This window comes from Zingiber officinale, chromosome 7B, assembly GCF_018446385.1.
Source record: "Zingiber officinale cultivar Zhangliang chromosome 7B, Zo_v1.1, whole genome shotgun sequence".
NCBI classification, from domain to species: Eukaryota; Viridiplantae; Streptophyta; class Magnoliopsida; order Zingiberales; family Zingiberaceae; genus Zingiber; species Zingiber officinale.
In genome coordinates, this window is record NC_055999.1 from 9,803,046 (window position 1) to 9,829,405 (window position 26,360).

Here is a 26,360-nt window from a genome sequence, read left to right on the forward strand (position 1 = left end):
ATTTCATATATCTTTATAATAGTATGATATTGTCTACTTTGAGCCTAACACATTATGAATTTATTTTTTATTCTATCTGTAAGTAGCATATGCCCACTATATGCATTAATACATGTAAGTAACCTATGCCCACTATAGGGCATTAATACATGTAAGTAACATATGCCTACTATGGGGCATTAATATAAAGGTTAGTAACTCCATCTTGTGACTCCACTAACATCCACTAACATAAATAAATGTTAGCAACCCCTAATGTTGGTAACCCCCTATTCTTATCTTATCCTATAAATATATACTTCTTGTGAGAAGTATGGATGTGAGAAAAAGAAGAGGAGAGAGAAAGAAAAGGGAAGGGAAACTAAGGAAAAAAAAGAGTGGTAGTCTCTATCTTGTTGAGAAGAACAAAGAAAAAAGGCTATCATCACATATATCACCAGGTTAGGGGTTGAAGCATTGTGACATAATGTTGATAGTTCAAGATACGTGACTATCATCTTGACTTTGAGCAGTCCGTGGCTAGAGTTCACAACAATTTTGAAGGTTTGCAGTATCGGCGATTGATGCATCACCAACCAAGGTACAAGATTTAATTTTCACAAAGAAGAAGTAAATTATGTGTTTTACTTATATAAACTTCCGACATTGGTATCAGAGCTAAGTTGGTTTGATGCACTTTCATGACCAACTGATCAACGAATTTACAAGTGAGAAACTCACGAACCCGGTTGAATATCATGCGCGTAGAGTTTTCTCAGGATGTTCGGGCACGCAGAGATGCTTAGGAAGCCCGAGAAGAAATGCTCGACGCGCGTATTTAGCCACACACAAACTTCTCATCTATACTCTAAGCATAGGTGTAACGACCCGCCTTCTACTGACTAAGCTATAAGGCCGATCGTCACATTATGCTGTGCTAAACCATTCCTTGACCATTACTAACACTAGATGCGGAAGCTGTACTAATTAAAACTTTTGCTAATTAGAATCATTTCTCGATTCTACATGTGCTAAGGGGTGTAATCTAAGCTATTCATGCCATTATTACCTCCCCTTATGGTCAAAGAACTTATCCAAGGGTTTCTAGCTAATATCAGGCCTTCCAATCGATCCACGGATGGATTGGACTGATCGAATCAATCCAAAGATCGATTCAGAGGCCTACTGTATCCGGGACATGAGTTGGATCGATCCAGTGATCGATCCAGCACGCTACTGTGCTCGGGACGATATTCTGGATCGATTGGCTGATCGATCCAGGCTGACCAATCGATCCAGTAATCGATTCCCGAACCTTCTGTTCGCGACAGAAATCGCTGGATCGATCGGATAATCGATCCAGAGACCTACTGTTCGCGGAGCAAGTCGCCCGATCGATCAGCTGATCGATTGGGACCCCCAATCGATCCACCGATCGATTGGGGTGTCTGATTTCACACTGAAGCTCTGATTTCCAACACTGATTCGTGCCAAAAATCCCATACACAAACTCCAGACACATTAAAAGCACTCTAGCATGTAAATACTAACATTCTAAACATGATAACCAAGCAAGACATAGTTTACTAAGCTGTAACACCTAGTAACAAGACTAAATCATAAACTAGACATGTTAAGTATTAAAACTAAAATAAAAGCGTGTAGATCCCAAGGATCTTTATTCCAAACCCCTTGCACACACACATCATCGTAGCATCGCCCTCCAGCCTCCGCTAATCCACTTTTCTTTTACCGGTATCTGCAGTATAAGAAAAGTAGCATCTGTAAGCTAAGAAGCTTAGTAAGAAACCATCTACCTCACAAAAATATGCAACGATGCAATTATGTTTTTAAAACATGCTGTTTGAAAATTGAACTGGGCATGGCAACATGGCATGACATATAAAAGCATAAACTGGGACTGAAACATGTATAGCATATAAATTGAACATGCTTTAAACTGAACATGACATACTTATAAACTGAGTATGAAACTGAACTAGTCATGCATATATCTAAATCTGTACATGAACTCAAATCATGTAAACTGAACCTGAACTGAACTGAAAGTTAAATTAGTGTTCTCATCACTAGTTTCAAATTTGAAAACTATACATATAATAGATGAAAATACTAAACATGCTGTTGGGGCCCTGGCAACTGTACATACTGTGCGCGCATCCCTACGAGATCCGGGATTGCAAGTTCCGAATCCGGCAGGGTTACTAGGTTATCTGAACCTAGGGACGACTGTGGGAGTCCAGCCCATGGATATCTGATCCAAGTACAGTGCCAACTGAATAAAAGTAAAATACTAAATACTGTTTTATTTTACTTTGCTGTTCCAGGTTATCTGAACCTAGAGGCTACTGTGGGAGCCCACCTAATGGATATCTGATCCATATAGTTGTAATAACTGATAATAACCTGAGTAAAATGTTTCTAATACATTTTACATGCTGTTAGGACGCCTACTGGTGCATCCTTCTGAACTGGGCATTCTACCGAATGCTTGGTGTGCACTAAAAGCACACCCTAAAACTGAAAACTGTAGAACGCCAAAACTAACAAACGAGAGCAATTATACTGCAGGTGAGGGGTTTCTTACCTCAATCGCAAGGTTTTCTTACGATTCTATCCGCTAGGTTTTCCGGAAAACTGCTCCGTTCGACGAACCGCTTACGTCCTCGCGTTCCTCTCGCGGAGAAGAACTTCCTTGTGTTGAAATCGTTGCCGGATGGTAACCTTGGGACCCTAGGAAGAAAGTCCTAGCCTTTCCTTGATGTGGCGCCGAGAGAAGGAGGAAGAAAAAGAGGGGGCGGCGTGAATGGTCTCGGTGAAGAGGGATTTGCCGAACCAAAATAAAATAACCCAACTCCATCTTAAGTTTATTATTTATATTAAGTGGTTTAATGAACCCAACTCTAATATAAATATATTTGGTTCTCCTTTCTTTCAGCACGGCCCTGCTGGGTTCACCGGTTACTAAATTTATCCGTAAACCATAGGTCTCGGGTTCGATTCCCGACTAAGCTATTTTACGGTTCCAATTATTTTTGCCATTTCCGCTACTCGGAATATTTCGGAAAAATATCTAAAAATTCCACAAAAATCATAGAATAATACTAAAATAAATTTGGGAATTTTTCGGGCTTTACAATAGGTTCTTGAGAACATAACTGAGCCGTGGTGCTCAGGAAGAACTCGAGAAGAACTACGGTGCTTGGATTCTTGACACACGAGTGTGATTCTTGGGAGCATAGGTCCGCAGTGCTTGGTATGTAGAGGTGCTCAGCATGAAGTGCTATGCAGCATGCGCATTGCTCGACACTTGTCTGAATTACACTCGATTTATAACTCAGAGTGGGAGACAACCACTTGACCTTGGATTGAACCGAGTGTCTCGAGGTAAGATGAAGAGGTCCAACTCTAAGATGTGTGACATAACGCTGCTGGTGTTTGGCGGTGTGTGGATTCACAGCGACACATAGGTTAGCCTTGAGAGTATATAATGGCTACTTGTGTACAACATCTTAATCCGAATGGTGAGAGCAAATTTCAGATTGTTATGTATGGTGTCTGTTGACTTATACTCTCGTCTTGAAATTTATATTTAAGTCATTTGAATTAAGATGATTTGTAGGATACACAAATTTATTATTTTTTAAAAGGCTTGGGTGGTTCTAATCTTGGTAGATCGTCGCCCACACGACGCCCGAGATAAGAAAAGGAATATAATAGAAGATCGTGAGGTCTATAAGCTACAAAAGTTATAACTAGTTATTTAATTCCATATCATAACTAGTTCATCTTTTGTATAGATCTTGAAAAACCAAACACAAGAGGCTATCGGTTTTTATTTATCATTTTTTTAATCGATTTTTCGTTTCGATTTCATGTTACGATATTGTGCTTCTATTGAGGTCTTCGTAGTTAAACCTAGGTTACTTAAGAAGTTTAAATATCTGATTTCTTTGAAAGGCTTTGTCTAGGTAGTTGTGGATGCTCCCATACCCAAGAAGGCCATGTGCCTTGCCACGTTTGACCTGGAAGCCGATCCTTGAAATAGATATTTGATCAACTTTTGTAATATGGTTTAACTTAAGAAGAACACATCAGTTAAATTTGGAGTAAGAATGTTAAGCATCATTCTCAATCCAAATTTAACTCCTGAAGAACAACTTGGATTAATAATGTTAAGTTCTGTTTGCAATCCAAGTTAAGCTTCAGTAGAGCACAAGGGTAGCTAGGAAAGTTCTATGCTTGTACAAAATTTTTGTACAGGGTAACTAGAACGGTCTCCAAGTATAACAACCAACAATTAATATCAGAGCTAGGTTTTAACCTTTGCGTGTTTGGTTTTAGTTTAATTATGCACATGTCATACATATTTTAGGCAGGATAATAGTAGGATGTGCAAATAGATTAACTCTGTGGTTGCATGCTCCAACTATTATGGCCTATTGTGATTGTGTGTGATTGGACCCTCAGGCATGTCGAGGGCATTTTATGTATGTGCATGATTGTACTTATTAAATACAGCATGAGCTGTATTAGTTTTAAGATTTTACATTTTTGTTCGATCTAGACTTTATGTACATTCCTTTGAGGAATATAGGATCGATATGTGTAAAATTCTATTTTTTTCGTGGATCGTATCCTTGCGAGGCGTGGTGCTATTGGAGGACCAGAGGTGCAGCGGTAAAAAAAACTCGATGGACGCGACAACATGAGCCCTAGGGCTGGCGGCTAGTTTTGACGACTGCTAGGGCTGACAGCACACGGAGGACAGTGATGGAAGATGCCATAATAGTTGGAAAATTATTTTTCCATATTTATTGCTTTTTATTTATTGTGATGTGTGTGTGTGCATGTGATGTGTGCTTGCATGATAAAATCATCAACTTAAAAAAACTAAGTAGGAGAGGGATTAGTAAATAAATTCCACAGTCTCCATTACTGGTTTGTAAGTGATGCAAACAAACTTACATGTTGGCTCTGAGTGCCTCCCTCCACAACGGATGAGTTTGTTTGCAGATCACTAGATCAAACTTTCTAAATGGATGATTATAGGAAATTATTTAGGAGTGTGTGATCTTCTCCAACTGAAGGGGCACAATCCTATTTAATGGACTAAGTATCAAGTAATGGTATACACTTAGGCGCATTTAATAGTATCCTCCCCAACGGAGTCACTGCTATTATTTGTGTGACCAAAGGAATACCAACTATTAATTTGTCATAAAGCTAGGTAAAACCCCCTCTTACAAATGTCTGAATTTGTATACATCCACACTAACGTGACATACAAAATTCACGGTGTTTGAGGTAATTTTATTTGTCATAAAGTTAGGTTGACAAAATAAAATGGGTAAAACCTCCTCTTACAAACAATTGAATTTGTATACGTCCACTCTAACATGGCATACAAAATTTATAGTGTTTGAGGAAATTTAAGGTTGACAAGATAATTAATGGGTAAGACCCTCCTCTTACAAATATCTGAATTTGTATACATTCACACTAACGTGGCATACAAAATTCACGGTTTTTGAGGTGTTGGTGAATTTAAATGATATTGTTTTGAGGAATCAATATTATTTTAAATTCTAAAGTTTTGACCAAATATTTGATTGAAGACAGACCAAGTATTAATTTTATTTGTCATAAAGATAGGTTGACAAGATAATAAAATTAATGGATAAAATCTCCTCTTACAAATGTTTAAATTTGTATACGTCCACACTAACGTGGCATACAAAATTCACGGGGATTTTGAGGTGTTGGTCTTGACCAAATATTTTTGTGATTCTTAGGATTTCAAATGTTTTTAAATCCCCTATCTGTTATACTATAGAATAGACTTAGTAGTCTCAATTATAAAGATTGGAAAACTTAGACAATAAGGTGGACTGTCCTCTCAGAACTGAGAACAATAAAGGTATATTTTATTCATTAGTTGTTGAAACATGTTTAGTGGTGTTATCTACCGGTACCTGGTGTGTAGATACGGGAGCCACTAATCATGTCTGCAATTCATTGCAGGGGTTCCAGGAAACCGGACAACTATATGAAGGAGAAATTATCGTCTACATGGGCACTACTTTAAAAGTTGCAGCTGTTGTAGTGAGAGATGTTTATCCTCTGATAGGAATAAAATATGGATTTTGAGAAATTGTCTTTATGTACCAAGTTTAGAAAGAACTTGATTTCAGCTTCTAATGTAACACCCCACCCTCCTCCCTACTAGTCTGTGAGGGCGGAGCGCTACTGGACTACTAACTTTACTTAATTGGAGTTGTTCACATGTAAAGATCAATACATAAACTCTCTAAACATGCAACTGATAACAGCGAAAAACATAAACAACTTATCTCTACATTCTACTCTAGCATGTGAACACAACTAAAACTATACATCAATCTAATCATGCTGAAATATAGTTATTAATCTGAGCATGCATGCAACCATTATACAACTCAGATAATAGGTCTAATGTGCAAAACAATCTTAATAAATTGTTATGCTAAATCCCAAGGCTTCTATAGTCCAGGCATCACACATCCATCCTCACCTCCTTGTCACCTTCCTTTGCTATAGCTTTTCCTTTCCTTTATCTGCAGTAAGAGGAAAATGCAACTATAAGCAAAATTGCTTAGTAAGCGCTATCTAACTCACAAAACTCGAATATGCATGTGACTGGAAGAAATCTAGAAATTGAATGCTCAAAAGAAGATACTACTCATGCTCATCTAACAGCAAAAGAAACATAGCATACTGAAATACTAAACATGTAAGCAAATCTAAACAACATGTCAGCATACAAGAAAACTAAACTTGCTGGATTTTAAACTTATGTGAAGCTTATTTTACTTGTTTAAAAACTTATACTTTAATACTTCAAAATAATAATCAATCTCTTCTTGGGCCTAGGCTTAGTACCAAAGCGCGCTCCCTAATATAAACTGGGGTAGCGACCCACCAGTCCTACGAGGGTAAAGACCTCGGTCTTACCAGGGTCAAGACCTCGGAATTGGTCACCTGGATTTGTTTACCGACAACCTCGAAAGTCGGGTACTAGCCTTTCAAAGTAAAATATCTTAATTACTTCATCTTTAAATGCCTTGGCATTTTAACAAGCACATTGTGTGCCAAAATCCCTAAAGTCTTGACTTTGGGATCTACTTAAGGCCTTGGCCTTTTTCTTTCTTTTCTTTATCTTTCTTATACTTTTCTTAAACTCAAAATACTGTAATACTTAACAAGATCTGCGCTATTACATTTAACAGAATCTGCACTGTAAGCTTAATTAAAAATCTGCACTATAAGCTTAATTAAAATCTGCACTATAAGCTTAATTAAAAGTCTGCACTATAAGCTTAATTAAAATCTGCACTATAAGCTTAATTAAAATCTGCACTATAAGCCTACATAAAAATCTGCACTATAAGCTTAATTAAAATCTACACTATAGGCTTAATTAAAAACCTGCACTATAAGCTTACATAAAAATCTTCACTATAAGCTTAATTAAAATCTGCACTACAAGGTTAATTAAAATCTGCACTATAAGCTTACATAAAAATCTGCACTATAAGCTTAATTAAAATCTGCATTACAAGCTTAATTAAAATCTGCACTATAAGCTTACATAAAAATCTGCATTATAAGCTTAATTAAAATATGCACTATAAGCTCACATAAAAATCCGAATTTCTAATTACAAGGGAAAAACAAATCTTGGATCTACTCTAAATTCCCAAGCAACCACAATCCTTTACAGCATATTCCGAAAACTAAAAGAAACACTAAATCAAAGCTCGAAACTACTCTTACCGCAGGTGAGTAGCACTTACTCTTGTTCTTGGACTCACAACCGAAGAAGGAGGCTCCTAGGGCTTCGGCAAAACTCAAGCTCTCGACAACTTCTTCGTGTCTACTTGTTCTCCTCGCCAAGGTGATCACGATGGTGGACGAAGCCCTCGGATTTGGTCCTTGGCCGGCCGTCGGAAATGATGCCCTAGCTCCGGCTTTGTTTCCCGCCCAAGCACCGCCGTCGCGAGCGAGAGGAGAGGAGAGGATGGTTTAGGTCACGGGAAAAACAGAACATCAACTTATCCCTTTTTATAACTTAGTATTTCTGTTATGGCTTAAGACCAATTTGTTATTAATTTGTTCACAAAATACCTGGTGAACGCTTGGCTACCACGCTTCACCTAAATCTCTGACCGGGTCAGAGGTCGCGGGTTTGAATCTTGGCCGTATCTCTTTTATACTTAATTATTTTCTGTTATTAACTACTACTTAAATAAATTTTGTTCTTCCTTAATCAGCACCACTCGCTTGGGCACTTGGCTATCGCGTTCCGCTTAAGTCGTGGACCGGGTCGGAGGTTGCGGGTGCCGAAACCCTTTTATTCCTAATTATTTTCTGTTTACTACTACTACTTAAAATATTTCCACTCCTTCTTTAATCAGCACCGCCTGCTTGGGCACTTGGCTATCGTGCTTCGCTTAAGTCGTAGACTGGGTCGGAGGTTGCGGGTTCGAACCTCAGCCGAAACCCTTTTATTCCTAATTATTTTTATGTTTACTACTACTACTTTAAATATTTCCACTCCTTCTTTAATCAGCACCACCTGCTTGGGAACTTGGCTATTGTGCTTCACTTAAGTCGTGGACTGGGTCGGAGGTTGCGGGTTCGAACCTCAGTCGAAACCCTTTTATTCCTAATTATTTTTCTGTTTACTACTACTACTTAAAATATTTCCACTCCTTCTTTAATCAGCACCGCCCTGCTGGGTTCTTGGTCAACCGAGACAACTTAAGGCTTTGCTTAACCAGAGGTCTCCGGTTCGAACCTGGGCTTAATCTCTTTATTTTTTTTGCAACTTGTTTCTTTTGGTAAAAATACCAAATGAACTCCAAAAATTACATAAAAATACTCTAAAAATTTCTAAAAATCTCTAGAATATTTCTAAAAGCATTTCTAAATATTTTTAAGCACTATTAGGACTCGAAATGAGGAAATTTGGATTGTTACATCTAAACTATTCAAAGAACTTGATATTCTGTCTCTTTTAATAATAGAGTTATTATCAAGAAAAATAGGAAAGTTATCTATTCTGGTACGTTGATTGGCAATTTATATATTTTAAATAAAAAAAAAACTCCCACGATGCAACAAATGGAAATTAATAACACATCTTCTAATTCTAATAAGAGAAAGAAACCTTCGGAAATGAACCAATAATATCTTTGGCATCTAAGGCTAGGATATATTAACTTGAGTAGGATTCAAAGGATAATAGCCGATGAACTTTTGGGTTCATTGGTGGTGGAAAACTTTCCAACTTGCGAGTCTTACTTGGAAGGAAAAATGACCAAGAGACATTTTAAGACTAAGGGGTATCGAGCCAAAGGAGTGTTGGAATTAATCTGATTTATGTGGACCTATAACTATCCAAGCAAGAGGTAGTTTCAAATATTTCATCTCTTTTATAAACAACTATTTGAGATACGGGTATATTTACATGATGCACCCCAAGTCTGAGTACTTTGATAAGTTCAAAGAGTACAAGGCTGATGTGGAGAAACATTATGGTAAAAGTATCAAGACACTACGGTCTGGTCGTAGTGGCGAGTACCTCTTAGGAGAGTTTAGGAGTTACTTATCAGAAGTCAGGATTAAATCTCAACTAACTACACCCCAATAGAATGGTGTGGCAGAACGAAGGTATAGGACTCCTATGGAAATGGTTAGATTGATGATGAGTTATTTAGACTTACCAAAAATGTTTTGGGGATATACTCTGGAAACGACAATGAACATAGTACCTTCTAAAGTCAAAACCCTCTACTCCTATAGAATTGTAGAATGAGCGTAAGCCTAGTCTGAAGCATTTTCGGATTTGGGGTAGTTTAGCACATGTGTTGAAGGGACACACTGATAAGTTGGACAGGAGTTCACTTGTTTGTGGATTATCCTAGAGAAACGAAAGAAGGTTTATAGTCCTAAAAATTAGAAGGTCATTATTGGCATCAATGCCCAATTTTTAGAAGAGGACTATGTAATGAACCATAAACCCATGAGTAAAATTGTTCTTAAGGAAATAATAAAGGACACGTCTTGTAACACCCCAAATTTCAATATTTGGAGTCCTAAAAGTCCTTATAAAAATTTAGAAATACTATAGAAATATTTTAGAGATTTTTAGAATATTTTTATGTAATTTTTGGAGGTCGTTTGGTATTTTTACTAAACGAAAGAAGTTTCAGCAAAAATGTGGTCCAAGCCGAGATTCGAACTGGAGACCTCCGATTAAGCAGAACCTTAAGCAAATTCGGCTAGCCAACTGTTCCGCCAGTGGTTTGTGAACATATATGGAACGAAATATATATAAGCTCTATTTGAAACAGAAATACCTTAGGTTTAAAAAGGTTGCAGAAAATTTCCTGATGCCAAGGCTTGACCCGGCAACCTACGACAGCAGCAAATGCTTTAAGCGGAGCGGCTGACCAAGTGTCCCAGCAAGCATTGCTGATTAATAAGGGAATGAAATTTATTTAAGTAATAGTTAATAGGAAACGGAATAGGAAATAAATTGGAATAAAAAGGGGGTTCGGCGGGATTCGAACCCGCGACTCCAACCATGAACCAAACACAGCCAACCAACTGGGCTACGCGTGAGTTGTTAATCAAGTATGAAGCGAGATGTATTTAAGTTATAGTAAGGAGCAGAAATAAAACCTAGGTTATAAAGGGTTAATTTCTTATTCCCGAAACCAAAACTTTTCCTCACCCTTCCCTCGCGACGGCGCCGGCTCTCGGGCGGAAACAGAGCCGAATCTAGGGCTCATCTCCGGCGGCCGACGAGGACTTTTTCCGGCGAGATCTCCACACCTTCGTGATCCCCTCGTCGAGAAGAACAAGTAGATACCAAGAGATCTTTGAGGAAACAACTTCTCCGAATCCTAGCAGCCTTTTCTCTCCGGTTGTAAGTCCAAGAACAGCGAGGTGAGTTGCTACTCACCTGTAGTAGGAGTTGTTCCGAGCTTTGATTCGTTTTCATGGCTTTCAGATTCTTGTTTTCCATGATTTTCTTCCTTATTGATCTAAAGGTTGAAGTAGCCATAGAACCCTAGTTTTCAGATCTAAAGCTTTGGTATTCAGCATAAGTCTTGTTGAGGTTTTGGTTAGCATAGTAAGTTTCGGATCTTGTTTCCCTTGAATTTGAAGCATGCCGTACAGCAGTGATTTCCATTTAGTTTGTTGCCTTGGCACATAACAAGAAGAACAATCATGCTTTGGTTCCTTGTAGGTTCTAGTGTATCATCATATCCACGTATAAACTTTAGATAGCAGCAGAATTATTTTGGTAAATGGCAATTTTTAGCAAGCCTATATGCAGAAATTCATTGGTAGTATGCAGATTATCTTGTGAGCAAATTTTGGATCGGATTCAAGGTTGTTTATGTTCCTTAGTGATGCTTTCAGATTTTGTAACAAATTGTTTTATTTGTTTATGTTCCTTAGTAGACTTATTCATTTGTAGCTTAATTAGACATGCCAATTTGATTTCCTTTATAGCTTACTGGACCAGCATGTGTTTATTAAGCATTTAAGTTTCAGTTTTGATGTATATACATATATATGCACATTGAGTATTATGAGTTAGTTTAATCTGTTGGTTTCCTTAATGATAGATTAATGGATTTATTTAGAGCAGTGTACAGGATTGACTGTACTTAATTCCTTGGGTATCTAAAGCAAGCTATTAATTCTGTATCTTTTGGAAATGAATAAGTTGATTAGATGTTAACAGCATTGTGAATTTAGTTTATATAGATATACATGAGTAGATCTTTTAGTTCCCATTTGCTATTGATTTAGGGTTCTTTTCTTTTGCTGTTTCCAAGCATGAGCAGTTTTAGTTTTCATTGCTGTTTAGTATTTCCTGATGAAGCATGATATTCTGTTAATTCCATGCAGCAACGATTCCTTTATTTTCTAGATTCTATTGCATGCCTAGTAATTGAATTGGTTTTACTTTCACAGTATGCTTAAGTTGTTCAAGTTTCCTATTTGCTATTGGAATAACATGAGCAGTTCTATTTTTATAGCATGCAGATTTTTTATAAGTAAAGTATGCAGATTTTGATAGGCTTAATATGCAGATTTTTGTTAAGCTTTGCATGCAGATTTATGTTAAGCTTTGTATCTCATTAGAGCGTGGGTGTGTTCTAGTGCACACCAAGTGCTTGATAAAATGCTTAGCTCAATATAATGCTACAGTAGGCATTTTAATAGCTCAGTTAATGCAGTAGAAGCATTTAAAATAACTTATTTAGTCTTGCTTCAGCTTATATGGGACTACGGTCCAATGGGTGGGCTCCCACAGTCGCCTCTAGGTTCAGATAACCTAGTTCTAGGTTCAGATAACCTAGTTAAAGCAAGGTAAGAAAATTAATTATGAAATCAGTATTTTATTTTCAGCAGTGGCACTGTACTGGATTAGATATCCATTGGGTTGGGCTCCCACAGTCGTCCCTAGGTTTAGATAACCTAGTAAACCCTACTAGACTCGGAACTTGCAATCCCGGGTTTAGTTAGGGATGCGCGCACAGCAAGTACAGTTGCCGGGCCCATCAGCAGCATGATTACTATTTTGATCTATTATGTAAATAGTTTTTAAAACTTCACAAATTAGTTATGTGAATACAAGGTAGACTCAGTTTAGCATTAATTAGTTCAGCTTATGTATCAGTTCAGTTTCCTATTGATACACATGATAGTTCTATGATTAGCTGTACATGTTTAGTATTTCAGTTAGTATGATTCCTTTGCTATTTATGAGCATGAGTAGCTATACATGTTAGCTTTTCAGTTAGTTGATTTCTTTGCTATTTATGAGCATGAGTAGCTATACATGTTAGCTTTTCAGTTAGTTGATTTCTTTGCTATTTATGAGCATGAGTAGTTTTACATGTTAGCATTCAGTTTTAGCATGTTTTTATTTATATACATGCATATCGAGTTTTTGTGAGTAGGATAGCGCTCACTAAGCTTTTAGCTTATAGATACTATTTTCCTCCTACTGCAGATAAAGGAAAAGCTAAAGTATAAGGAAGAAGGCGACAAGGAGATACTGTGACGGTGTGTGATGTGTGGACTATGGAGATCCTTGAGACTTAGCTAAAGAACTCACTTAGTTTAAGAATTTGTTTAGCTTAATTTCTTATTAAGTTGATAAGAAAATTTTGTAGTAGGAAGTTATGTTTCCACTTTTCATTACTTGCATGATTTGATTTATTAAACTGCGTGGTTGTGAAAATATATGTTCCAGCCGCCTGTGGCTGAGTATACTCTGTATGTATTTACGGATATGGTCACCGGTACAGGGGAGACTCGGTCGAAATTTTTCGGTAGAGATTCCTCGTGGTTTCGATCACACCAGTTAAGTAGAGTTAGCAGTTAAGTAGCGTCCACCTCTAGAGAGTGGTAGTAGTAAGGAAGGTGTGTCGCTACAGGTGGTATCAGAGCAGTTTCCATTCTCCAGCATCACACACATCAGCATCAGCCTTGTCGTCTTCCAAGTAAGAATACCTCTACTCTATTTATGTTTCTTGCTTTCATGTTTAGGAATAATTATAGCATGCTTATGTGTGATAGCCTCTAACATGTTTATAGTAGCTAGTTAAACGTGATTAGATTAGTTATGTACATCCTCTATGTCTTTAGAAATGGCACGAGGACGCCCAGCTAAGCAGGCACCAGCTACTGAGCCGCAGCAAGAGGCAGGTAGTTCTGTGCCTCCCCCAGACCTTACAGAGGCAGCAGTTAGCTGAACAGCAGCAAGAGATAGCCACCTTAAAGGCTAATCGAGAATACTCCCACAGTCACCCGGAACCTAACCTAGCGACCCAAAGATTTATAGAGGTTCCACCCCCACCACGAAGCTCCAGCGGAAGCAAGAGAGAGGCTTACACGATCCAGGTGGCGTGAATCAAGCCGAGAACTTCTCGTGCACCAGCGAACCATGGGATGCTCAAGCCCGGTTCAAAACACTGGAGAGCACGATGGAGCTTCGGGAGAACAAGAGAAGGTGAAGTGTGCCTCCTTCGCCTAACGAGACGCACGTATGTGGTGGGAGAGAGTCGAGCGAAGCATCCAAAGGTGAACCGGATGACATGGGACTTGAGAAAGAATTCTTCGAGGAGTTCTTTCACATGCGGGTCACAAACCGCCACTACGACGAGTTCACGGAGTTTCGTCAGGGCAACCTATCAGTTGAGGAAGCCGTGAAGAAATTCAACAGACTGGCTCGTCTATGTCCCGAATTAGTCAGCACAGAAAAGGAACGAGTTCGGTTGATGCTCAAAATGTTGAGGCCGGAAATAGCGATGAATGTGGCCGGTGGCATCCATAGGCCACAAACCACAGAAGAACTAGTGAGTAGTGCTCGATCACCAAGCACTACGAGCGTCAAGCAGCAGAAGCAAACCTCCTCAGATTCCAAAGGCCAAGGAAGTTCAGATACTCAGAAATCTCAAGGCCACAGCTCTAACTGGAAAGGGAACTCCAGCAACAAGCGCAAACCAGGGAATTACCCAAAAGGAGGACCGGCTAGCAAGCAGCCAAGTTATCCCAAGTGTGCTACTTGTGGGAAATTTCACCCAGGAGTTTGTCGCAAGGGCACACGAGGATGCTTCGAATGTGGACAGGAAGGGCATATGGCTAAGCAATGCCCGAACAAGACCAGCTTTCCTCCCCCACAGCCGATTCAGCATGGAGGCCAGTCAGCACAGTTACACCAGATGTAGGCCGTTCTGGATGGTCCACACATCAGTCAGGGCAGACTAGAAGCCCCCTCAGCTACGACGAATGCGAGGATCTACTCACTTACCAGAGAGGACGTAGCAAATGCCTCGACAGTTGTTACAGGTCAGATTAGTATTTTACAGCAAAGTACAACTGTCTTATTCGATACTGGGGCAACACATTCTTATATAGCCAGGGCATTCGCCGAAAAGTTAGCAATACCCCCAGAGGTACTCAGTAGTCAGTTTCTGACAACATTACCTTCGGGAGAAGTTATGGCATCCACGCACTGGTTCAGAATAGTGCCAGTCATGATAGCAGACAGAGAACTCTTTTGTGATCTGATAGTGCTAGACATGACTGACTACGATGTCATATTTGGAATGAACTTTCTGATCAGATACGGTGCCTCCATAGAGTGCGGTAAACAGAAAGTCGTATTCCAACCTGAAGCAGAAGCACAGTTTGAGTACATCGGAGAACCCAAGAGAAAAAGAGCAAGTTAAGTCCTCGATACGTAGGACCCTACCCCGATCACAGAGAGAATTGGGAAGGTAGTTTACAAGCTAGACTTACCTCAAGATATGTCAGCAATACACAATGTGTTTCATGTTTCCATGCTAAAGAAGTGTATTCACGACCTTAGCCAAGTGATTCAGTCTCAGACAGTGCAGATCCAAGAGGATCTTAGCTATAAGAGCAGACACAGATAGTGGACAGAGCAGACAAAAGACTAAGAAACAAAGAAGTGCCACTAGTGAAGGTCATCTGGCAGAACCAGAAGCACGAGGAAGTCACTTGGGAGCGTGAGGATAGCATGAGACAGAAATATCTAGAATTATTCTAAGTTCGAGGACGAACTTTTTATAAGGGAGGGAGAATTGTAACACCCCAAATTTCAATATTTGGAGTCCTAAAAGTCCTTATAAAAATTTAGAAATACTATAGAAATATTTTAGAGATTTTTAGAAATTTTTAGAATATTTTTATGTAATTTTTGGAGGTCGTTTGGTATTTTTACTAAACGAAAGAAGTTTCAGCAAAAATGTGGTCCAAGCCGAGATTCGAACTGGAGACCTCCGATTAAGCAGAACCTTAAGCAAATTCGGCTAGCCAACTGTTCCGCCAGTGGTTTGTGAACATATATGGAACGAAATATATATATAAGCTCTATTTGAAACAGAAATACCTTAGGTTTAAAAAGGTTGCAGAAAATTTCCTGATGCCAAGGCTTGACCCGGCAACCTACGGCCGCAGCAAATGCTTTAAGCGGAGCGGCTAACCAAGTGTCCCAGCAAGCATTGCTGATTAATAAGGGAATGAAATTTATTTAAGTAATAGTTAATAGGAAACGGAATAGGAAATAAATTGGAATAAAAGGGGGTTCGACGGGATTCGAACCCGCGACTCCAACAATGAACCAAACACAGCCAACCAACTGGGCTACGCGTGAGTTGTTAATCAAGTATGAAGTGAGATGTATTTAAGTTATAGTAAGGAGCAGAACAAAAACCTAGGTTATAAAGGGTTAATTTCTTATTCTCGAAACCAAAACTTTTCCTCACCCTTCCCTCGCGACGGCGCCGACTCTCGGGCGGAAACAGAGCCCAATCTAGGGCTCATCTCCGGCGGCCGACGAGGACTTTTTCCGGCGAGATCTCCACACCTTCGTGATCCCCTCGTCGAGAAGAACAAGTAGATACCAAGAGATATTTGAGAAAATAACTTCTCCGAATCCTAGCAGCCTTTTCTCTCCGGTTGTAAGTCCAAGAACAGCGAGGTGAGTTGCTACTCACCTGCAGTAGGAGTTGTTCCGAGCTTTGATTCATTTTCATGGCTTTCGGATTCTTGTTTTTCGTGATTTTCTTCCTTATTGCTCTAAAGGTTGAAGTAGCCATAGTTTTCAGATCTAAAGCTTTGGTATTCAACTTAAGTCTTGTTGAGGTTTTGGTTAGCATAGTAAGTTTCGGATCTTGTTTCCCTTGAATTTGAAGCATGCCGTACAACAGTGATTTCCGTTTAGTTTGTTGCCTTGGCACATAACAAGAAGAACAATCATGCTTTGGTTCCTTGTAGGTTCTAGTGTATCATCATATCCACGTATCAACTTTAGATAGCAGCAGAATTATTTTGGTAAATGGCAATTTTTAGCAAGCCTATATGCAGAAATTCATTGGTAGTATGCAGATTATCTTGTGAGCAAATTTTGGATCGGATTCAAGGTTGTTTATGTTCCTTAGTGATGCTTTCAGATTTTGGAACAAATTGTTTTATTTGTTTATGTTCCTTAGTAGACTTATTCATTTGTAGCTTAATTATGTTGGAGGATCGGTGGCCGGCTTGAAGGAGGGTTGGATAGACGGCACCCCCAAATCGTTGCTTCCTATGATGTTAGCGCAGCGGAATATAAACAAACACAAATAGAAAGCTAAACACTAAATACAAGAATGCAAATGCAAACGGCTAACACGTTCGTTTACATGGTTCGGAGATAACTTGCTCCTACTCCACGGCGTGTCCGTAAGGTGGACGATCCCTCAATCCGTCGGTGGATTAGTCCCCGGCAAACTCCGGCTAGCTCAACCTCCTTGTGGGTGGAGAAACCTCACCACAACACTCTCCAAAAACACTTGGACACAAGGGAACCTTGAGCACTTTGGTGACTACTAATTAGGCTTTAACCAGGTCTAATTTCGTCACCTTGGCCGACCATACCAAGCTCCTTCTTATAGAGCTTGGAACAAATCAGAACCTGATTTGCCCGTTACCAGTCGACTGGTCCTTGCACCAGTCGACTGATGCCAGCCCAACGGCTCTCTCAACGGCTATCTGCTACAGTGCATCAGTCGACTGGTCCATACACCAGTCGACTGCTACAGTACGCTACAGTAACTGCTACAGTGCGCTACAGTAACTGCTACAGTGCCGCTACAGTAAAACCCTAAAACTAGGATTTTACTCCGAGTACAATCTCTCATGCACTCGTACCCTCACGACTCATTTGACTCTTCTTTGCAACCTTGACCTCTTGCCTTCAAGCCTACTTCCTTTGGCTCTCGTCCCTCGGATGCATCCAAGCCCGCGGCTTGTCTCCAATGCCATCCTTCGCGTATGCCTCGAAGTCGCTTCCCTCGGCCATTGTCCTTGCTGCTTTGTCCATGGTCCCTCGGATGCTCCATCCTTCACCGGACCCGAAGCTGTCAACCTGAGTCACATGTGTCACTTGCAGTCCTGCACAACTCAAGTACACATATCAAATAACAAGGGTAAACCTAACTTAAACCCTTTGCCCAAACACCAAAACACATGGTCCCACAAACCATTGGGATTGCTCCAACAATCTCCCCCTTTTTGGTGTTTGGCAATACGTTTAAGTTAGGGAAAACAAATAGCAAATAAACATGCTAATATAATGGACTTACGATGCCAAGGCTACACACTTGGACTTACTCCGCCGAATGGACTTACATTGCCAAGGCTACACACTTGTCAACCGCCGAAACAAAATGCAAACATGCATTGGAACCTATCACAAGGCTCCCCCTACACCTACGCTCCCCATTGAGCTAGGATTTTATCACAGGGCTTTTTAAGAACCTATCCCAAGGCTCCCCCTACGCAAAGGCACTAAAGGTTTTCCCAACTAAACCTTAATTCTCCCCCTTTGCCTAACATCCAAAAAGGGCTCCAACAATATCCCAATTGTTGAAAATTTCTCATCCAAACTGACCCTAAACTCATGTATTAATCCCCCTTGGATCCCATACATATAAGTGAGTTGACATGGCCACAAACCAATGCTGAAAACAGTTTCAGACTGGTATCAGTCGACTGCCCCAAGTGCCAGTCGACTGCCCCCTTCGACAGAACCTTACAGAAGCATTCTGTGGTCGAAATCTACTGTTACCAGTCGACTGGTCCTTGCACCAGTCGACTGGTATCGACAAAATGAGCTTACAGAGACATTCTGTGCTCAAAAACACTGTTACCAGTCGACTGGTATCTGCACCAGTCGACTGGTACCTTAATTCTGCAAAAATCAGCCTTTTCAGGCCAACTTCAGAAATGCACCAGAAATTCCCTAGACCTCCAAAAATTCCCAAATTTTGTGGAGATGTCTATTGTACCCTTGTCTACTTGGGAAAAATACATTACAAAATGTATCTATCACCAATCCCAAGATTGACACAAAATCCAAAACTAGATAAATGGTTCAATTGAACCTTGACCTAAAGTCCTAGTTTTGGCTTCCTTTTGATGTATTTGCCCATACCAACCCACAATGCATCCCTAGCATTGGTTTGTATGGCATCTATACATCCAAAACCAATTATCATGCAATATGACCCCAATTGTCATATTTCTTGCATGAAACACAAACCATGTGTGCCAATTCCCTAGGTTTGAGACTCAAGTCCGTCTCTAAACCACTTGGCACACTCCATGGCTCCTCTAGACCCCCAAGTAGAACTTACCTGAGATCCATTGGCCATGGGTCCCAAATTGACACTTGGAGCTCCCCCTAGAGCTCTTTACCTTAGTCACCTCCCTAGGTGACTCATCTATTGTGACCAAACCACAATGATGTCCCTTAGAAGATCTCCTTATCTTCTTGACCTTGGACACATCATCCTTGCCATAATCATATGCAACCCTAGCATATTTCTTTTTATTGGCCTTGGATGACTCTCCCTTGCCCTTATCATGTGCCACCCTAGCATATGGTCTCTTTTTGACCTTGGAGGGACTAGATCGGTATCCCAAGCCCGATCTATCATTGTTGGATTTTTGGCTACCCAACACCATACTTAATCCCTTAGATCCAATAGTGAATCTCTTAAGGAATTTCTCTAACCCATCAAGCTTTGCCTTCAAAGCTTGATTCTCCCTTTCTAGGTTCCTAACCCTAGAGTCAACATGTCCACCTTGGATATTCCTAGACCTACCTTTTCTAGGCATATGTCTCCTCTTCTTGGGATTAATGCCTTGGGTCTCCTTTGGTCTACCATTTCTAAATTTATCATGCATAGATTTCCTAGGGTTATGATCTACATTTACCCTATTCCGATCATGATATTTGAAACCAAAATTTTGCATGGGCATATAATGATTAACATTATTTTTCCTAGCATGCATGGAGGAGTTTAAATTTGAATTAACCTTCAAGTTAGGGTATACCTCCCTTACCCTTGAAGCTCCCCCTTGACTCTTGCTTCTCTTCTTCTCCCATTTCTTTAAATGTGCAAGCTTCTTGATTTCCCCCTTCTTGGGGCATTTGGTGTGGTAGTGTCCCTTCTCCCCACACGTGAAGCACACAATGTGCAATCTCCTCATTTGAGCTTCTTCATTCCTACAACCCTTGTTAGTGTTTAAATTTACTTGAATGGGTTTAGGATTTACCTTCTTTTTACCCATTGGACACCTACTCTTGTAGTGTCCCTTCTCATTGCACCCAAAGCAAATGATGTGGTCCTTTGACTTTGCTTCGGTGGAGGTGCTTGCTAGATTGACCACTTCCAAGACCTCTTCTTCTTCTTCACTTGCCTTGGAGTTTTCTTCAATTCTTGAGGATGTAGATGATGCCTCATCTTCCTTCTCCTCCTCGGATGTTGAGCATGACTCAACTTCCGTTTGCTCCACCTCCTTTTCTTGAGCTACTAAGCCCATCTCCTTGGGCTCCACATCCGATTGGTCCTTCTTCTCCTTTTGGACCACTTCGTCACTTTCTTCGGATTTTTATTCTTCTTCTTGTGTAGGCAAAAATTCCTCCCATGGAAATTTCTTCACTTTGCTCCATAATTCATGGGCATTCTCATATTTACCTACATGGCTCACAACATCATTAGGCAACAAATCAATTAAAATTGCTATTACCTTTGAGTTTGCCTCCGATTGTGAGGTTTGCTCCTCCGTCCAATGTCGTGTTCGGAGCTTCTTTCCTTTCTTGTCCTTTGGGACTTTGAATGGCTCTTTGACCACCATCATTATGTCCCAATCCGTGTTGAAGAAGATCTCCATCTTCATCATCCAAAATGTGATCTCCCCAAGGTTTCCTCCTTCAAACTTTGGAGGGACAATCAACCCGGCCATCTTCTTATATGTGTTGCTCTTCTCGGCGGTTAGTCCGGTGAAGTGCGTCCTCGCTCTGATACCACTTGTTGGAGGATCGGTGGCCGGCTTGAAAGGGGGTTGGATAGACGGCACCCCCAAATCGTTGCTTCCTATGATGTTAGCGCAGCGGAATACAAACAAACACAAATAGAAAGCTAAACACTAAATACAAGAATGGAAATGCAAACCGCTAACACGTTCGTTTACGTGGTTCGGAGATAACTTGCTCCTACTCCACGGCGTGTCCGTAAGGTGGACGATCCCTCAATCCGTCGGTGGATTAGTCCCCGGCAAACTCCGGCTAGCTCAACCTCCTTGTGGGTGGAGAAACCTCACCACAACACTCTCCAAAAATACTTGGAGACAAGGGAACCTTGAGCACTTTGGTGACTACTAATTAGGCTTTAACCAAGTCTAATTTCGTCACCTTGGCCGACCATACCAAGCTCCTTCTTATAGAGCTTGGAACAATCAACCTTGCTGATTTGCCCGTTACCGGTCGATTGGTCCCAGCCCAACGGCACTCCAACGGCTATCTATCAGTCGACTGGTCCCATGACCAGTCGACTACAATAACTGCTACAGTGCGCTACAGTAACTACTACATTGCCGCTACAGTAAAACCCTAAAACTAGGATTTTACTCCGAGTACAATCTCTCATGCACTCGTACCCTCACGACTCATTTGACTCTTCTTTGCAACCTTGACCTCTTGCCTTCAAGCCTACTTCCTTTGGCTCTCGTCCCTCGGATGCATCCAAGCCCGCGGCTTGTCTCCAATGCCATCCTTCGGGTATGCCTCGAAGTCGCTTCCCTCGGCCATTGTCCTTGCTGCCTTGTCCATGGTCCCTCGGATGCTCCATCCTTCACCGGACCCGAAGCCATCAACCTGAGTCACATGTGTCACCTGCAGTCCTGCACAACTCAAGTACACATATCAAATAACAAGGGTAAACCTAACTTAAACCCTTTGCCCAAACACCAAAACACATGGTCCCAAGAACCATTGGGATTGCTCCAACAAATTAGACATGCCAATTTGATTTCCTTTATAGCTTACTGGACCAGCATGTGTTTATTAAGTATTTAAGTTTCAGTTTTGATGTATATACATATATATGCACATTGAGTATTATGAGTTAGTTTAATCTGTTGGTTTCCTTAATGATAGATTAATGGATTTATTTAGAGCAGTGTACAGGATTGACTGTACTTAATTCCTTGGGTATCTAAAGCAAGCTATTAATTCTGTATCTTTTGGAAATGAATAAGTTGATTAGATGTTAACAGCATTGTGAATTTAGTTTATATAGATATACATGAGTAGATCTTTTAGTTCCCATTTGCTATTGATTTCGGGTTCTTTTCTTTTGCTGTTTTCAAGCATGAGCAGTTTTAGTTTTCATTGCTGTTTAGTATTTCTTGATGAAGCATGATATTCTGTTAATTCCATGCAACAACGATTCCTTTATTTTCTAGATTCTATTGCATGCCTAGTAGTTGAATTGGTTTTACTTTCACAGCATGCTTAAGTTGTTCAAGTTTCCTATTTGCTATTGGAATAACATGAGCAGTTCTATTTTTATAGCATGCAGATTTTTTATAAGTAAAGTATGCAGATTTTGATAGGCTTAATATGCAGATTTTTGTTAAGCTTTACATGCAGATTTATGTTAAGCTTTGTATACAGATTTTCAGTACGTAGAGTGTGTTCTAGTGCACACCAAGTGCTTGATAAAATGCTTAGCTCAATATAATGCTACAGTAGGCATTTTAATAGCTCAGTTAATGCAGTAGAAACATTTAAAATAACTTATTTAGTCTTGCTTCAGCCTATATGGGACTACGGTCCAATGGGTGGGCTCCCACAGTCGCCTCTAGGTTCAGATAACCTAGTTCTAGGTTCAGATAACCTAGTTAAAGCAAGGTAAGAAAATTAGCTATGAAATCAGTATTTTATTTTCAGCAGTGGCACTGTACTGGATTAGATATCCATTGGGTTGGGCTCCCACAGTCGTCCCTAGGTTTAGATAACCTAGTAAACCCTACTAGACTCGGAACTTGCAATCTCGGGTTTAGTTAGGGATGCGCGCACAACATGTACAGTTGCTGGGCCCATCAGCAGCATGATTACTATTTTGATCTATTATGTAAATAGTTTTCAAAACTTCACAAATTAGTTATGTGAATACAAGTTAGACTCAGTTTAGCATTAATTAGTTCAGCTTATGTATCAGTTCAGTTTCCTATTGGTACACATGTTTAGTATTTCAGTTAGTATGATTCCTTTGCTATTTATGAGCATGAGTAGCTATACATGTTAGCTTTTCAGTTAGTTGATTTCTTTGCTATTTATGAGCATGAGTAGCTATACATGTTAGCTTTTCAGTTAGTTGATTTCTTTGCTATTTATGAGCATGAGTAGTTTTACATGTTAGCATTCAGTTTTAGCATGTTTTTATTTATATACATGCATATCGAGTTTTTGTGAGTAGGATAGCGCTCACTAAGCTTTTAGCTTATAGATACTATTTTCCTCCTACTGCAGATAAAGGAAAAGCTAAAGTATAAGGAAGAAGGCGACAAGGAGATGCTGTGACGGTGTGTGATGTGTGGACTATGGAGATCCTTGAGACTTAGCTAAAGAACTCACTTAGTTTAAGAATTTGTTTAGCTTAATTTCTTATTAAGTTGATAAGAAAATTTTGTAGTAGGAAGTTATGTTTCCGCTTTTCATTACTTGCATGATTTGATTTATTAAACTGCGTGGTTGTGAAAATATATGTTCCAGCCGCCTGTGGCTGAGTATACTCTGTATGTATTTACGGATATGGTCACCGGTACAGGGGAGACTCTGCCGAAATTTTTCGGTAGAGATTCCTCGTGGTTTCGATCACACCAGTTAAGTAGAGTTAGCAGTTAAGTAGCGTCCACCTCTAGAGAGTGGTAGTAGTAAGGAAGGTGGGTCGCTACAGTTGGTATCAGAGCAGTTCCCATTCTCCAGCATCACACACATCAGCATCAGCCTTGCCGTCTTCCAAGTAAGAATACCTCTACTCTATTTATGTTTCTTGCTTTCATGTTTAGGAATAATTATAGCATGCTTATGTGTGATAGCCTCTAACATGTTTATAGTAGCTAGTTAAACGTGATTAGATTAGTTATGTACATCCTCTATGTCTTTAGAAATGGCACGAGGACGCCCAGCTAAGCAGGCACCAGCTACTGAGCCCCAGCAAGAGGCAAGCAGTTCAGTGCCTCCCCCAGACCTTACAGCATTAGTGGCTCAGTTACAGCAGCAGCTAGCTGAACAGCAACAGGAGATAGCCACCTTAAAGGCTAATCAGCAGAATACAGAGGTTCCACCAGTCCAACCTACAGCACCAGTAGCCCCAGCAACAGAGGCAAAGAGAGAAGCCTATCTGATCCAGTGGCAGTAGATCAAGCCAGAGAACTTCTCAGGCACCAGTGAACTATGGGATGCCCAAGCCTGGTTCAAAACACTGGAGAGTACGATGGAGCTTCTGGACTGGCCAGAACATGAAAAGATGAAATGCGCCACTTTCTGCTTGGCAGGAGACGCACGTATGTGGTGGGAGAAAATTAAAGCGAAGTGCCCAGTGAACCAGATGACATGGGCCAACTTCGAGAGAGAATTCTTTGAGGAGTTATTTCACATGCGGGTCACAAACCGCCACTACGACGAATTCACTGAATTTCACCAGGGCAACCTTTCAGTTGAGTAGTTCGTGAAGAAATTCAACAGACTGGCTCGTATATGCCCAGAACTAGTCAGCACCGAAAGAGAACGAGTCCGGATGATGCTCAAAATGCTAAGACCGGAAATAGCAATGAACGTGGCCAGCGGCGTTCATAGGCCACAAACCACAGAAGAACTGATAAGCAGTGCTCTGATTTCCGAGCATTACCAGAACAGCATCAAGCAGTAGAAGCAAACCATCTCAGAGTCCAAGGGCCAAGGAGGCTCAGGTACTTAGAAACACCAGGGACACAGCTCTAACTAGAAAGGGAACTCCAGTAACAAACGTAAACTAGGGAGTTACCCAAAAGGAGGACCAGCTAGTAAACAGCCTAGCTATCCAAAGTGTTCTACTTGTGGAAAATCCCACCCAGGAGTTTGTCGCAAGGGCACACGAGGATGCTTCGAATGTGGCTAGGAAGGGCATATGGCGAAGCAATGCCCGAACAAGACCAGTTTCCCTCCACCACAGCCGATTCAGTACGGAGGTAACCCAGCACCGTTACATCAGATGCAGGCGGCTATAGATGGTCCACACATCAGTCAGGCCAGACTAGAAGCCCCCTCAGCCACAACGAATGCGAGGATCTACTAGCGAATGCCTCGACAGTTGTTACAGGTCAGATTAGTATTTTACAGCAAAGTGCAACTGTCTTATTCGATACTGGGGCAACCCATTCTTATATATCCAGGACATTCGCCGAAAAGTTGGCAATATCTCCAGAGGTACTCAGTGGTTCGTTTTTGATGACACTACCTTCAGGAGAAATCATGGCATCCACGCACTGGCTCCGAGCAGTGCCGGTCGTTATAGCAGACAGAGAGCTTTTTGGGGATCTTATAGTGCTAGATATGACCGACTATGATGTCATCTTGGGAATGGACTTTCTGATCAGATACGGTGCCTCCATAGAGTGCCGTAAACAGAAAGTCGTATTCTAACCTGAAGCAGAAGCACAGTTTGAGTACATCGGAGAACCCAAGAGAAAAAGAGCAAGTTAAGTCCTCGATACGTAGGACCCTACCCCGATCACAGAGAGAATTGGGAAGGTAGTTTACAAGCTAGACTTACCTCAAGATATGTCAGCAATACACAATGTGTTTCATGTCTCCATGCTAAAGAAGTTTATTCACGACCTTAGCCAAGTGATTTAGCCTCAGACAGTGCAGATCCAAGAGGATCTTAGCTATAAGAGCAGACACAGATAGTGGACAGAGCAGACAAGAGACTAAGAAACAAAGAAGTGCCACTAGTGAAGGTCATCTGGCAGAACCAGAAGCACGAGGAAGTCACTTGGGAGCGTGAGGATAGCATGAGACAGAAATATCTAGAACTATTCTAAGTTCGAGGACGAACTTTTTATAAGGGAGGGAGAATTGTAACACCCCAAATTTCAATATTTGGAGTCCTAAAAGTCCTTATAAAAATTTAGAAATACTATAGAAATATTTTAGAGATTTTTAGAAATTTTTAGAATATTTTTATGTAATTTTTGGAGGTCGTTTGGTATTTTTATTAAACGAAAGAAGTTTAAAGCAAAAATGTGGTCCAAGCCGAGATTCGAACTGGAGACCTCCGATTAAGCAGAACCTTAAGCAAATTCGGCTAGCCAACTGTTCCGCCAGTGGTTTGTGAACATATATGGAACGAAATATATATAAGCTCTATTTGAAACAGAAATACCTTAGG